A 12,596-nucleotide genomic window follows, 5' to 3' on the forward strand; every position below is an offset into this window, starting at 1 on the left:
ACGGCCCGTCGGGAAAGCAAGGTTTGGGCGCGGAAGTTGCGCTTCAGCGGGAGCCAAGCTCTAGAAGGAGCTCGGAATGAGGACGGCAGCCCCGGGTGATGTGGGATCTCGCGCGGGAGTGCGCTGAGAGTTTGGCTGTGCGTCCAACTGACGACCTTCCGCCAGCCTTCGGGGTGAGGGCAGCAGCTAACGGAAACCAGCTACCGGCTTTGTCCGTGAGCGGCCAGGATCCCGGAGAGCGGACGGCGCAGAGCCCCGGGATGGTGCCTCCGAGCTTCTTCCCTCGCCGCGGTGATGGCGCGGGGCCCGGGGTGGATGGCGGGGACGCCCGGCAGCTGCAAGGCCCCGGGGCGCACTCGCGCGGGCGGCAGAGCACTTTGCTCCGCGGCTGGCAGGACAGGTTGCGGAGGCCAAGTCTCAGGGGAACGCGCCGGCAGGGAGGGTTATCGGCTCTGCTCCGCCGGCAGCCTGGACATCCCCCTAGATCGGAAACTTTCAGCAGATCGAAGGCCTGGGCCAAACGAACTGCCGGAGAAGGACAGGCGGGTCCTTTTCCTTTAAAATTGCATTTGCTGCAGAACTCAAAATGTAGACCGGGTGGGCACGTCGTGATCACCTTGAGCGGGTGATCAGCTTCAAAGCAAGGTCGCTCGCCGAATCCAAAGCCGCGTGGGTCCCGACGCCCGCCTGGCTGCGCTGCGCTGGGACCCACAGAGAGGCCCGGCTTATGGAGTTCCTGGGCCAACTCCGGCCCAGGCTCCCCAGTTCCCCTACTCCGCTGCTTCGTCCCAAACGAACTCCTCGGCCATCGCCCTCTCGGCCACCGCGGAGACGCGGCGCCTTTTCAGCTTGGGGCTTTGAGCCGCATAACACTAGAGAACGTTTGCGGGTGGGAGAGAGAGGCCTAGTGAAGTTCAGTCCTCGCAGACCCCAAGGTCGATGGATGCCAAGGAGAAAGGCCTGACATTGCCGGGAAGGGCAGACCCTCAGGCCAGGGTCAGCGCTGCCGGCGCTGAGGGACTTCTCGTAGCAGGAACCTGGGGGATCTGGGATGACCGAGCTTGGATAGTCCACCCTGCCTTTGGGACTGGGGTTGGAGAGTCGGTGACAAACACCGCCGCCCCCACCCTGCCAGCCCCCCGTCTCTCCCTGACGCGATGCTGGGTACTACTATGTTACTTGGCTCCTTTCCCCCTGCAGCCATGCGCCCTCGGCTAAGATTTGTGCAAAGGCGCGGGGAGTCCTGGGTGACAGCAAGTCGCTTGCCTTGTCTTGGCTTCAGTTTACCCGGCTGTGTAGAGCAGAGAGCGGAGGGGTCCTAGCACATTCTTGGCACGGCCAGTTACAAATAAACGTTTGTTGATTACGTGACACCCCTGCCACGTTGGGGCTTAGGAATGAGGGATGGGTTGGAATCCCTGCACCTTGCTGTCCTTGTGGGAGTAGGCCACTTAACTTCTTGGAGACCGAATTTCCTCATCTATAAAATGAGCGGATTCTCAACTCATCCTGTGTGTGGCTGGCATAACAGGCCGGCACAGAGGAGGTGACGTAGTCTTGCCCCCCAACCACCAGTGTGTTCCCAGTGCCAGGGGTGATCATGGCAGAGAGAGAAGCAGCTTCTATGCACCTGGAGGGCTTTGGAGGACACAACCGGGGTGGGCTGATGCTGCTGGAGCCACTGTCCTCCCGCTGCGTGTGTTCCAACCCGGACTTCACTTATCCCACCTGTGCTGCTTGTTCTGTATAGTGAAGGCATAGTCATTCATTTATTTAGCCGTCCCTCCATTCATTTCTTCTTTGACGTAAATACTCATGGCCAGGTAGCCTTCCGTGCATTGTGTATTGAGCAATGCGCAGGGCAAGCACATGGAACTTTAGGATGGATGCAGGAGACAGCCAACAGGAAGTGCATAAATGCCCAGTGTGCTGTCCAGTGGTTCCGAGTAAAGTGATGGGCTGGGGGGCTCTGTGATCAGCGGAGGACACATTGGAGCAGGGCCCAGAAGGAGGAGGCAGAGAGGATGCGTGGGCCATGCCTGTCTCCCTTGCTCCCAGTAAATAATGATAGTGCCCATTCGTTATCTCTTGAATGCCAGGCACCTTGCCTGCTGCTCCACACACCTCATGCCATTTCATTCTCACAACTACTCTATGCTGTCAGATGGGTATTCTTCCCATTCTATAGAAAAGGAAAGTTGAGCTAAAGAATTCAACACCTTGTGTAGTGGCACCTGGGGAGTGGTAGAGCCTGGAGTCATCAACTGTCCTTGCTCAACCCTTGGCTTGGGGCTGGGGGATGGGAATGTGAGGGGCTTTGTTCTGCCGCCCTGCTCCCCAGACCCCGTGGAGAGGCAGAATATGCCTGCCTTTCCTCTCTGGCTTTCTAGAAAATTCTTGGCAAAGAAAGGACCTCTCCAATCCAGGTGAAGACTATGAAAGTGTTACCCAGGGGCCTCTTGCCTGCCACTGCTTGCAACTGGAAACGGAAAACACTTGCCATGGAAAATAGTCTGTCATACCAGCAGGACCTGCCCATGACCCAGGTCTCCAGGTGCCCACCCAGTTGGGACTTCCTCTTGGGGGATGCGGGGATCTTAGGTCGATGGGCTGGGCAGGAGAGAGCTAGTGCACACAGCCCGGAGCCCTTGAAGCTGTGCGCCACATGCTAACTGCACTAAGAGCCTTAAGAATGAAAACCTCCTTCCTCTGTGTTGCCCCAGCCATCGCTGGAGAGCAGATGAGACCCAGAGGCAGATGTCAGGAGCAAAGGTCACAGGAGGTTGGGAGAAAACTGGGGTCTGAAAGCCCTAACTTTAGTTCTTCATCCATCTGATCACCCCCAAACCCCAGACCTCCAGGCTCCAGCTGAGTCCTCCTCAGAGAGAGAAGGTGAGATTGACTCCAACAGAGGAAGGAGGGAAAAAGCAGCCTGCTTGGGGCGATGTTTCACAACTTGGGGGGCAAGGAGGGGCAGTTCCCACATCCCCACCCCAGTTCCCACATCCTTACCCCAGAACACTTTGCTGCTCTTCCGCCCCTTGCAGAAGCTGTTTTTACTTTCTCTCAGCACCACATCCCTGACTCAGTCATAGAACCCAAGGAGCTGAAAATAACTTTTGGGTTATTATTTAAGCCAACTTGCCATGCGTGCCTGAATCATAACAAACTGCTTCCTGGGCTGCGCTTGCATGCCTGCAGAGGTGGGGAACTCCCTATCCAAGGCAGCCTCTGATAGCTCTGAATGGGAGGAAGTTTTTTTGTTTTGTTTTGTTTTAAGAGATAGGGTCTCCCTCTGTGGCCCAGACCGAAGTGCAGTGGCAGAATCATGGCTCACGGTAACTCAAATTCCTGGGCTCAAGTGATCTTCCTACCTCAGCCTCCCTAGTAGCTGGGACTGCAAGCACATGCCACCACACCCAGCTAATTTTACAAAATATTTTGTAGAGACGGGGTCTTGCTGTGTTGGCAAGGTGGCCTCAAAGGATCCTCTTGAGCCCAGACTCGGTCTCCCAAAGTTCTGGGATTGTATTTGTGCTTTCCTGCTCCTGCTTGTGAGGAAGTCCTGTCTGCTACTCCTAGGAGAGCCACATCTCTCGAAGGTACCTTTGCTGTGGGGAGTTTGCCTGTCATCTGGGAACACTGATACCACTTAGGGAGTTAGTCTTGGATCCCCCAGCTAGAGCCACGTTGAGGTGACTGTTAGGTATGGGAACTTGGGCAAGCCCCAGCTGTCACCTACTCAGCCTTGCCCAGGGTCTCCTGCCACACCGAGACACCTGGCCCCATGTCTGATGACAAGACAACTGAAAGATCCCTTAGAGGTGACCTACTTTACATTGTCCACATGCAGAAGCCAAGTCCCCAACAAGGGGGCGTGATCAGTAGCCTTCATTTGGCATCACAGCCATCTACTATCCTGTGATCAGGGGCCTTTGTTCCCCATTGCAGCCCAGAGGGTCTTGACTCACCTCTGCTTAGGGCACCCTGTGGGTGCAGCATGATGAGGGTCAGCCTCTCCCCTGCCCTCTCCTCTGCTGGGGATGCTGGGTGCACTCATTTGGAACATAAAACTGATCATCCTGAGAGTCAAGAGATCTCAATTCAAATCGTGCCTATAACCTTGGACTGCAAGTTCCTCGCCCTTCCTGGCTTTAGACCCCAGATGTGCAGTGAGGCTGACAATCAGACGTCCACTGGATTTGCAGTGAAAGACAGGGAGAGTGTGAGATGGGTCCACTGCCTGGGACCCAGCCAGGAGCCTGTCCTCCGTCTGGACCCACCATAGCCTCTGGGCCTTTTGACTCACGGCTGGAGAAAGGGTTGGAGGTGAGGAGATAGGGCCCTGGGTTAGGTCTCCCAGGGAAGGCAAAGGACAGAAGTTGATGACAACAGCCTGCAGAGCCATCTACCCTCTCTGGGTCTGGTGATGCTGGACTCCTCTCAGTCCAGAGATCTGCTGCAAATGTCTCCCATAGAAAGACCTGGGACAGCGAGGTGGGAAGATTCCAACAGGCTCTGGCTCAGCCCCGTAGGATGCCCAGGGCTGGGCTTCCTGAAGCTAGAGGAATTTCCCAGGCTCGATTGGTGCTACCCGGCCCCAGGTTACTCAGAGCAACAGCTCTGGCATCCACACTGGGGTCAGCCACAGCTCTGGCCCCAGGCCGCTGGGCGTGGCCTGCCCCTGTGCCCCAGGCCACTGGGAGGGGGAGGAGAGGCAACAGAGAAGAAGGGAGAAAGGTAGCTTCTTTCCCAGAAGCCTTCCAAAAGGGACATCTCAGAGCCCTTTGGGTTTGGGACAAATCAGGGAGGGCTGGTGGACATTGCCATCTGCTGGTCACTTGTTGTAACAGCAGTGCAGTGTTGAGGAACTTCCTACCCACTGCGAGGGGAGGCTCAGGAACCAGTGCTCTGGGCCTCTGCAGGTGAACAAGCTCGCCTGGGGCTGTAAGGTGTCCTGGGGGCAAGGACCATACGCTTCCATTGACTCAGGAAAAAGACTACAGTATAGGGTCATGGTAAAGACCTGGCTTCCAATCCACTTTTGCTGTGTTCGAGCTTTGCGACCCTAATTAATCTCTGTCATCTTCTGTCTCCTTGTCTTTAAACAGGGACAGAGTTGCCTACTTATAAGGGGTGTGCCAAAGAGTAGATTAAATCAAGTAGGGAAAGTCCTTACCCCAGTGCTGCCTCAGTAAAAAAAAAAAAAAAAAAAAAAAAAAAAAAAATGGCATTTTGTGCTATCTGGGTAAGTCCTGGTTTAACCAGTTGGAAGGCCGGTTCATCTAGCTTGTCCATTCAGTCTCCTGGCTGTGGCCACTGCCTTGGCAGCATTTCCGCTCTGTGGCTTGCTCACCATGGATTTCAGTATTCTGAATGCTCTGCAGTTGTGTGTCCAGCAGGTTTTCTTGGAGACCTTTGTGGACACATGAGATTAAAAAAAAACAACAACAAAAGAAAACAAACAAACAAAAAACTACTTTTGGAATAAAAGCTGCTGACTCTTTGTGCAATAATTTGGAATGCCCAGCCCTCCAATCTTGCTTAGATAGAGCCCAGCGTTTCTGTTCTAGGCCCACAATGATTAGAGGAACCAAATTATCTGCAGCCTGGGAAGATAGGAGCTGACAGGAACAGAGTTGGAGGAACCAGAAGATGTGTCCATGGTCTAGGACGTGAGAGCTTGCAGCCACCCCTGAGGATGAGAATACTGGGAACAAGTGATCCCCCGGTTCCTGAAACAGAGTGTTGGCCAGGAGGATCACAGGGCTGACCGGATCCTGATGGCTGGGGACTGGCTATCTCAGCTCTTCTGGTCCACATAGCAAAGGTGTCTGTGAGATTTGTCTGCAGGAGGCAGTCTCTGACGCTGCCCTGCAAAGAAGGGGGCACCTACAAAACTGGGGACCTGGCCCTAGGCTATGACTCCCCCATGTGCCCTCTCACCCTCACTAGGTAGCGGATCCATCCTTAATAATGTGTTAATTTAGGGCAACTGAAACAGAGCCCAGCTAGGTTCTGTCCTCCAAGACTTCATTCCTGGCTTGAATGAGGAGCTAGAGGATGCTAATCAAAATGCTTCTCCTCATTGCTGGGGACACAAATCTGGAAGTTAGTAAAAACATTGGGTTACAGAATCAACATCCAAAAAGTCGTTAGCAAATCACTGCAAAATTAAAAGAATAATGAGATAGCACTTTTTTCCTCTCTAAAGCTAGCAAAACTGAAAAATATAAAACCCGTTATTGGCGAAAGGATGGGCAAGTGGGCACACCTACATATACCTTTGCAGGAATGTAAGTTCGTAGAGATTTTTCAAGAACATGGGTTGTGAAGTACAGGCTACATAAATTTAAAAAAAAAAAAAAAGATTTTTCAAGAACTGTTAGCATCAACATTTTAAAGAAGGAAATGCTTTGATTCAGCACTTTCACTTTTCACTTGGAGAAATTTGGTTTCATTTATAGCTATACTTGCACACATGAAGATAAACATACAAGGTTTAAAACTGAGGTAATAATGAAAAGTGGAATAGATGATACCTAATCTAGTAAGGACAAAATTATAACACACCCTTACAGTGAATTATGATTCCCCCAGTGTGAGACTTAGTTAGATCCACATGTATAACTTGGAAAGATGCCATGGTATATTACACTGAAACATGGGGTGGTCAGAGTAGAGAGGTGGGGCAAAGGGTTGATTTTCAGTCGTTCATACCCAAGCCAAAGGCATGCGGATGGATGTGTTTCTGTCCACCTGTCACTGCCCTGCCACCCCAGCCCTCAAACCTCCTTGGGACTCTCTCTTCTTTCTGCTTTTACTCACATTTCACATCGTAAAACAATAAATCCTCCTTGGAGATCTTCATTATCAGATATCAAAATAAACCAATTTCCATATAGCACTGGAAGGAGGATTGACAGATCATGGGAGCAGAAAAGAATCCAGAAACAAATAACAATGTTTGAAAATATGTAGAAAAATAGTGACAATTCCAGTAAGGGAAAAGAATGAATTGTTTAATAAAACTTACCAGCGAATGACACTAGATGTTGGATTAAGTATTTAGAGGGGGGAATGGACTCTTGTGACATAAACCAAAATGAATTCCTAGTGAATCAAAGATTTTATTGTAGAAAATGAAACTATTATAAGCATATTTGGAGAAAATATGTAAATATTTATATGGTCTGTGTAAGGGATGCTTTTCGAAGTATGAGTTCATTGTAGAAACCAGCAAAACTTTTGTCAGTGGTTGGAACTTCATAAAAATCTTAAAACATGCTTGTAAGAAAATTCTAAAAACAGAATTGACCTTAACCAAATCATCAAACTTAACGTCACTAATCATGGGGGAAATTGGCATCACGTGCCCTTGAAAGTGATTCCTCAGTGTGGCACTTCTGCCAAAGGTTCATCTGCACGTAACCGTGAGAAACAATTAGACAAATCCAAACAGAGGCATATTCTGAACCACTGACCTAAACTCTTCAAAGATGTCAATGTCAGGAAAGATGAAAAAGCCCATTTTAGAATAAAGGAGACTAAAAGAATGTGATAATTAAATGCAATGCAGGATTTTCAGTTAGAGTCCTCATTCGGGGTGGGATGTAGGGATGGGAAGGTATGGGGAGCAGTTGCTAGTAAAGACATTGTTTGGACGAATGGAGAAATTGGAACACAGATGGTATATTCGACTGTTGTATCAATGGCAACTTTCCTGAGCATGATCATTGCATTGTGGTTATGGAGGTGATATGGTTAGGCTTTGTGTCCCCACCCAAATCTCATCTTGAATTGTAATCCTCATCATTCCCACATGTCAAGGGAGACACCAGGTGGAGGTAACTGAATCATGAGACAGTTTTTCCCATGCTGTTCTCGTGATAATGAGTGAGTTCTCATGAGATCTGATGTTTTTGTAAGGGGCTTTCCCCCCTTCTCTTGGCACTTCTTCCTGCTGCCTTGTGAAAAAGGTTCCTTGCTTCCCTTTCACCTTCTGCCATGACTGTAAGTTCCGTGAGGCCTCCCCAGCCATGCTGAACTGTGAGTCAATTAAACCTCTTACCTTTATAAATTACTCAGTCTTGGGTATGTCTTTATAGCAGTGTGAAACGGACTAATACAGTAGGAGAATGCTCTCATTCGAAGGAGGTACATGCTGAAGTATTCAGAATGAAGGATCATGATATCTACAACTAACTCTTAAATGTTTCAAGGAAGAAACACAGAAACAGAGAAAGAGAGAGAGGGTAAAACAAAGGTGGCAGAGTGTTCACAGCTGTGCAGGGCATCTGTGGTCTATAACCCAGCTGCCCTCTGGGGTTGAGGGCGGGGTGCTCGGGGACTAAGTGCTTACTTACTCTGCAGCTGCTGAGAAAGCTGGCAGCCTGGAGCCCTGCTTACCCTCTCTGAAGACAGGGAGGTGTAGCACCCAAGGTCAGGTAGCCTACATCCAGTGACTGGCCAATGTGGAGTGTAAAAGGCCCACCCCCACCTCCTGCCAATTCAGGACGACTTGGAAGGGCCATGCCAGCTCCAGAGCTCCCCCTGCAAAGGGCTGGGGCCTCTGCCATGATTGCAGACTGCATCCCAAGTCAGCACTCTCTGCCCAGGTAATGCCTAAAAAACTTCCTGCCCATCACCAGTCTCCATCTGAGCCAGAATCCCACCTGTGAGACTAGGGGAAGGGGTCGCAGATGTGGTTATTAACCCTTCAACATTTCTGTGCCTTTGAAACATTCTCAAAATAAGGACTTAGGGGAAAAGTAGTTAAAAGACAAACAGGACACCGTTTATCACAAAGGGTTAGTATCTTTAATATATAAAGCATTCTTACAAATCTACAAGAAAAAGACAAATGGAGCAATTTTTTTTCTCATGTGCAAAGGAAACACACAGGACAGTCACAAAGAAACAGAAGACTAACAAATAGGTGAAAGATGCTCAACCTCACCTGTAATCATATAAATGTATTTAAACAAGAAAGAGCACTTTCACTTCTCACACATGAGAGGATGTAAGAAAATGAATCGGGGCTGGCGAGGGTTGGGGAAGATGTGCCTGATTCAGCTTTCCTGAGCACAGTTTAGTAGAGTGCAGATGTAAACCCATCTAATGCATCAAGTCTCTGTGCTTCCAAGTTCTGGGGCTTTCTACAGTATCTAAACAAAATAACTGGATTTGCTGTGCCTCAGGCAAAGATTCCTGAGGATCCCTAGAGCCTCGCTTGCACAGTCAGTCCAAGCTTCCTGACTCCTGTGGACTAGGCACTTCCAGGACTGTGGTGCACTGAGTACTAGATACCATTTCCCCGAGATCAGGGTGCATAGTAGGCCCTGAAGGTTTGAGGTGGGGCGTCTTGGACAGAGCAGAGCAGGACTCAAGGGAGTCACTAAATGCCACCATGCCACCCACCAAGGTCTGCAGCCTTAGCTGGCCCGCCCTGGGCCTCCTCCAGGTGGCTGGACCCTGTGCGCCCTCCATTAGCCCAGCCACCTCCCAGAGCTCAGGAGCTGCATTGCAGGCAGACAATGCCTCCCAAATTCCTTTATAATGCAAAGCAATGAAGCTCTGTCTCCTTTCTCCCAATCTTCCAATCTCCTCTGCTGTTCAACATAACAATGCACAGTGAAAGACTCAAGAAACAAGTTTCCCAAAAAAGTGAGCACTTTTCTCCCAAGCCTTCTTCCTAGGGATCCGGCCTAAACACCAGCCAGCACTTCAAAGATCATCCACCCCGCTCAGTACTCCTCCCACGCACCAGCTTTCCATCACATGTACGGAGCTTAAGGATCAGAGAAGTCGGTTATTCTCCATCCGCATATGCGGTTCTAAGGAGCCATTTAAAATTATGGTTTTGGAGGTAATTTTACATGGAAAGATGTTTACAGGATGGTAAATGAAAAAGCAAGTTACAAAATAGTATATCTATTAAGATTCTGTATTATTTAAAAGAAAAGACTTAAGTATAGGCATAGAAAAAAATGTCAGGAGAGAAGGAACAAAAAATTAGCACAATTGTTATATCTGGTATAGAATGAGAGGCAATTTTTACTTTTTTATCTTACTATCCCTATTTTCCAGCTTTTGTACTATGAGCATGAATTATTTCTATAGAATGCTTCTAAAAATCATCTGCATGCCCCCATCTGGAAGAGGGGTCCCCACTCCCTTCTCCCCTTCCCACTTCCTGTCCCCTTCTCCACCCACTGGGACCCTGCCCTCCTCGAAGCCAGAGAAGACTTTTCTCTCTACAAAGATTCTCTTCTTGACCAAACTGAGCTTTAAGCTCCTGAACTGTCTCTTAGACCTATGCGTGCACTTCCTTGTAAAATCCACTTTTAGGAAGAACCTGGTGGTTAAGTCAGGTTACCAATATCCTCTCACTCTGCCTATCTGATCACCCTCGATATCCAACTGGGTTCCTCTTCCTCCACCATCCCCAGGTGATGTCTGACCATCCTGCCCATCTTCAGCAAGAATCCTGTTAGGTCGGCATAGCCAGAGTCCCCCATCCTCCTCTTAGTAATGTTCCAGCCACCACTCCCACCCTGTTCCTTGGCTATAAATTCCTACTTTCTCATGCTGCATTCGGAATTTAGCCCAGTTCTATGCTGGGGTCTCTTACCCCTATTTCAGTAGTTCCAAATAAAATCTGCTTTAGTTCTGTGGGGTTTTGTTTGTTTGTTTTTCTTGAACACCTCCTTATCTTCCTGGATGTTCAGCAGTGTTTGGCATTGCTGATTACACCCCGGTCTCTTCCTGAAACACTCTTTTCCTTTTGTTCTATGAGCCCACTCCCTCCTTCTTCAGGATAAGACGTGAGCTCCTTTGCATAGCACACAAGGCCCTCTATGCTGCGGGAACACAGGCTCCTCCTGGCCTCTGCTGCCTCCTCCCCCAGCAATCCCTCCACATGTTCTTCTCACCAGCTCCTCAAATATGCTCTGGTTCTATTAAGACATACTAGGCTGAGCACAGTGGCTCACGCCTGTAATCCCAGCACTTTGGGAGGCTCAGGCGGGTGGATTGCTTGAGCCCAGGAGTTCAAGGACAGTCTGGGCAACATAGGGAAACCTCGTTTCTACAAAAATTAGCTGGGCATGGTGGCACATGCCTGTGATCCCAGCTACTTGGAAGGTTGAGGTGGGAGGATCACCTGAGCCCAAGGAGGTTGAGGCTACAGTGAGCCGTGATCATGCCACTGCAACAGTGTGAGACCCTGTCTCAAAAAAAAAAAAAAGAAGACACACTGCCTTTGAGTGTGCTTCCTAGTACACACTTTACCCCTTTTCTTCCTCCTCCTCAGTCATCCCTGCATCTCCTATGGAGCAGTTTATATATCAGGCATTATATAAGTACTTTACAACTATACCACCAGGAAATCCACTGCAGAAAACCCCCACTTAGAGTGGTTTAGGCATTTGTGCAAGGAGAACTTTGTAGAAAAAGTCCAGGACTGGTATGCAAGTTCATATGCCATCAGCTCCCCAGGCTCGTTCATCCTTAACGTGGTAGACTCCAGACTCATGTCTGTGCCTCCTGCTCCCATGATGGCTGCTGTGTCTCCAGCACTGTATCCCCTTCCCAGGTAGAAGACAAGGAAGGAGCAAAAGGTTTTCTCCTAGCAAAATAAATCCTCCACAGGAACTTAAGTATATGTGGTCAGTTATGTCACATGGCCCCTTGTAACTGAAATGGGACATGTGTGTTTTACTTCTCTATTATGTTTTTCTCTATTTACTTCTCTATTTTATTACCTCTATGGTAATAAAAATCAGGAAGAAGGGGGTTGTGAATGGCTTCCAGTTAGCTCATCTCCAATGCCTGCCATACATTTCATCTTGTTTCAGTCTCATTTCACCTCATGTAATTCAAAGCAATGTTATGATTTAAAGGTTTCTGTTATGTCCATTTCACCAGTGAGAAAATCAAGTCTCAACAAAATAATACCTACTTTTTACGACCCAGGTCTGCCATCACCTCGTCCTGGTAGACTTCTTTGTATGCCCAATCCCTGGCTGAGTTAGTTATATGCCCTCCTCTGTGCACCATAGTACCCTAGGCGTGCATCCTTGTTGAAATCTCCAGCTGTCCTAGAGTAGCCTGTGAGCCCCTGCAGTGCTCTGTGAGCCCCACAGGATAAGGCTCTGCAGCCCCGAGGCCTGGGGAGTTAACAGGCCTAGAGCTGTACCCATGAGTGTTTGCTAAGTGACAAGCAAGGTGGTGGCCCTGCTCCATGTGGAGGTGCCCAGACCCTGAAGCTCTAAAGTATCACATTAGGGAACAGAGACAAATTATAAGGTCCCAGAAGACCCGAGCCACCGTGGGAAATGTTGGTGCGTGGCTCAGCCAGAGTTCAGAGCGCCCCCTGCAGGCTGTGAGTGTCTCTCACTGACCGCAGTGTCCCGAGGCCCAGCGACTTCCTGGGTGGAGACTGAGGCCTGGAATGTTCCTCCCAGGGCAGTGGGAAAGAGAGAAATAGAAAATCCTTTGCAATGTGGTTTGTGTTACCGCAGCTTCAGCCATGGAAGGGGCTCCTTGAATTAAACAGGAAGCAGAAAATATCAGATTTAGATCCCACATTCCTT

The sequence above is a fragment of the Macaca mulatta genome, chromosome 13 (assembly GCF_049350105.2).
Source record: "Macaca mulatta isolate MMU2019108-1 chromosome 13, T2T-MMU8v2.0, whole genome shotgun sequence".
Lineage (NCBI taxonomy): Eukaryota > Metazoa > Chordata > Mammalia > Primates > Cercopithecidae > Macaca > Macaca mulatta.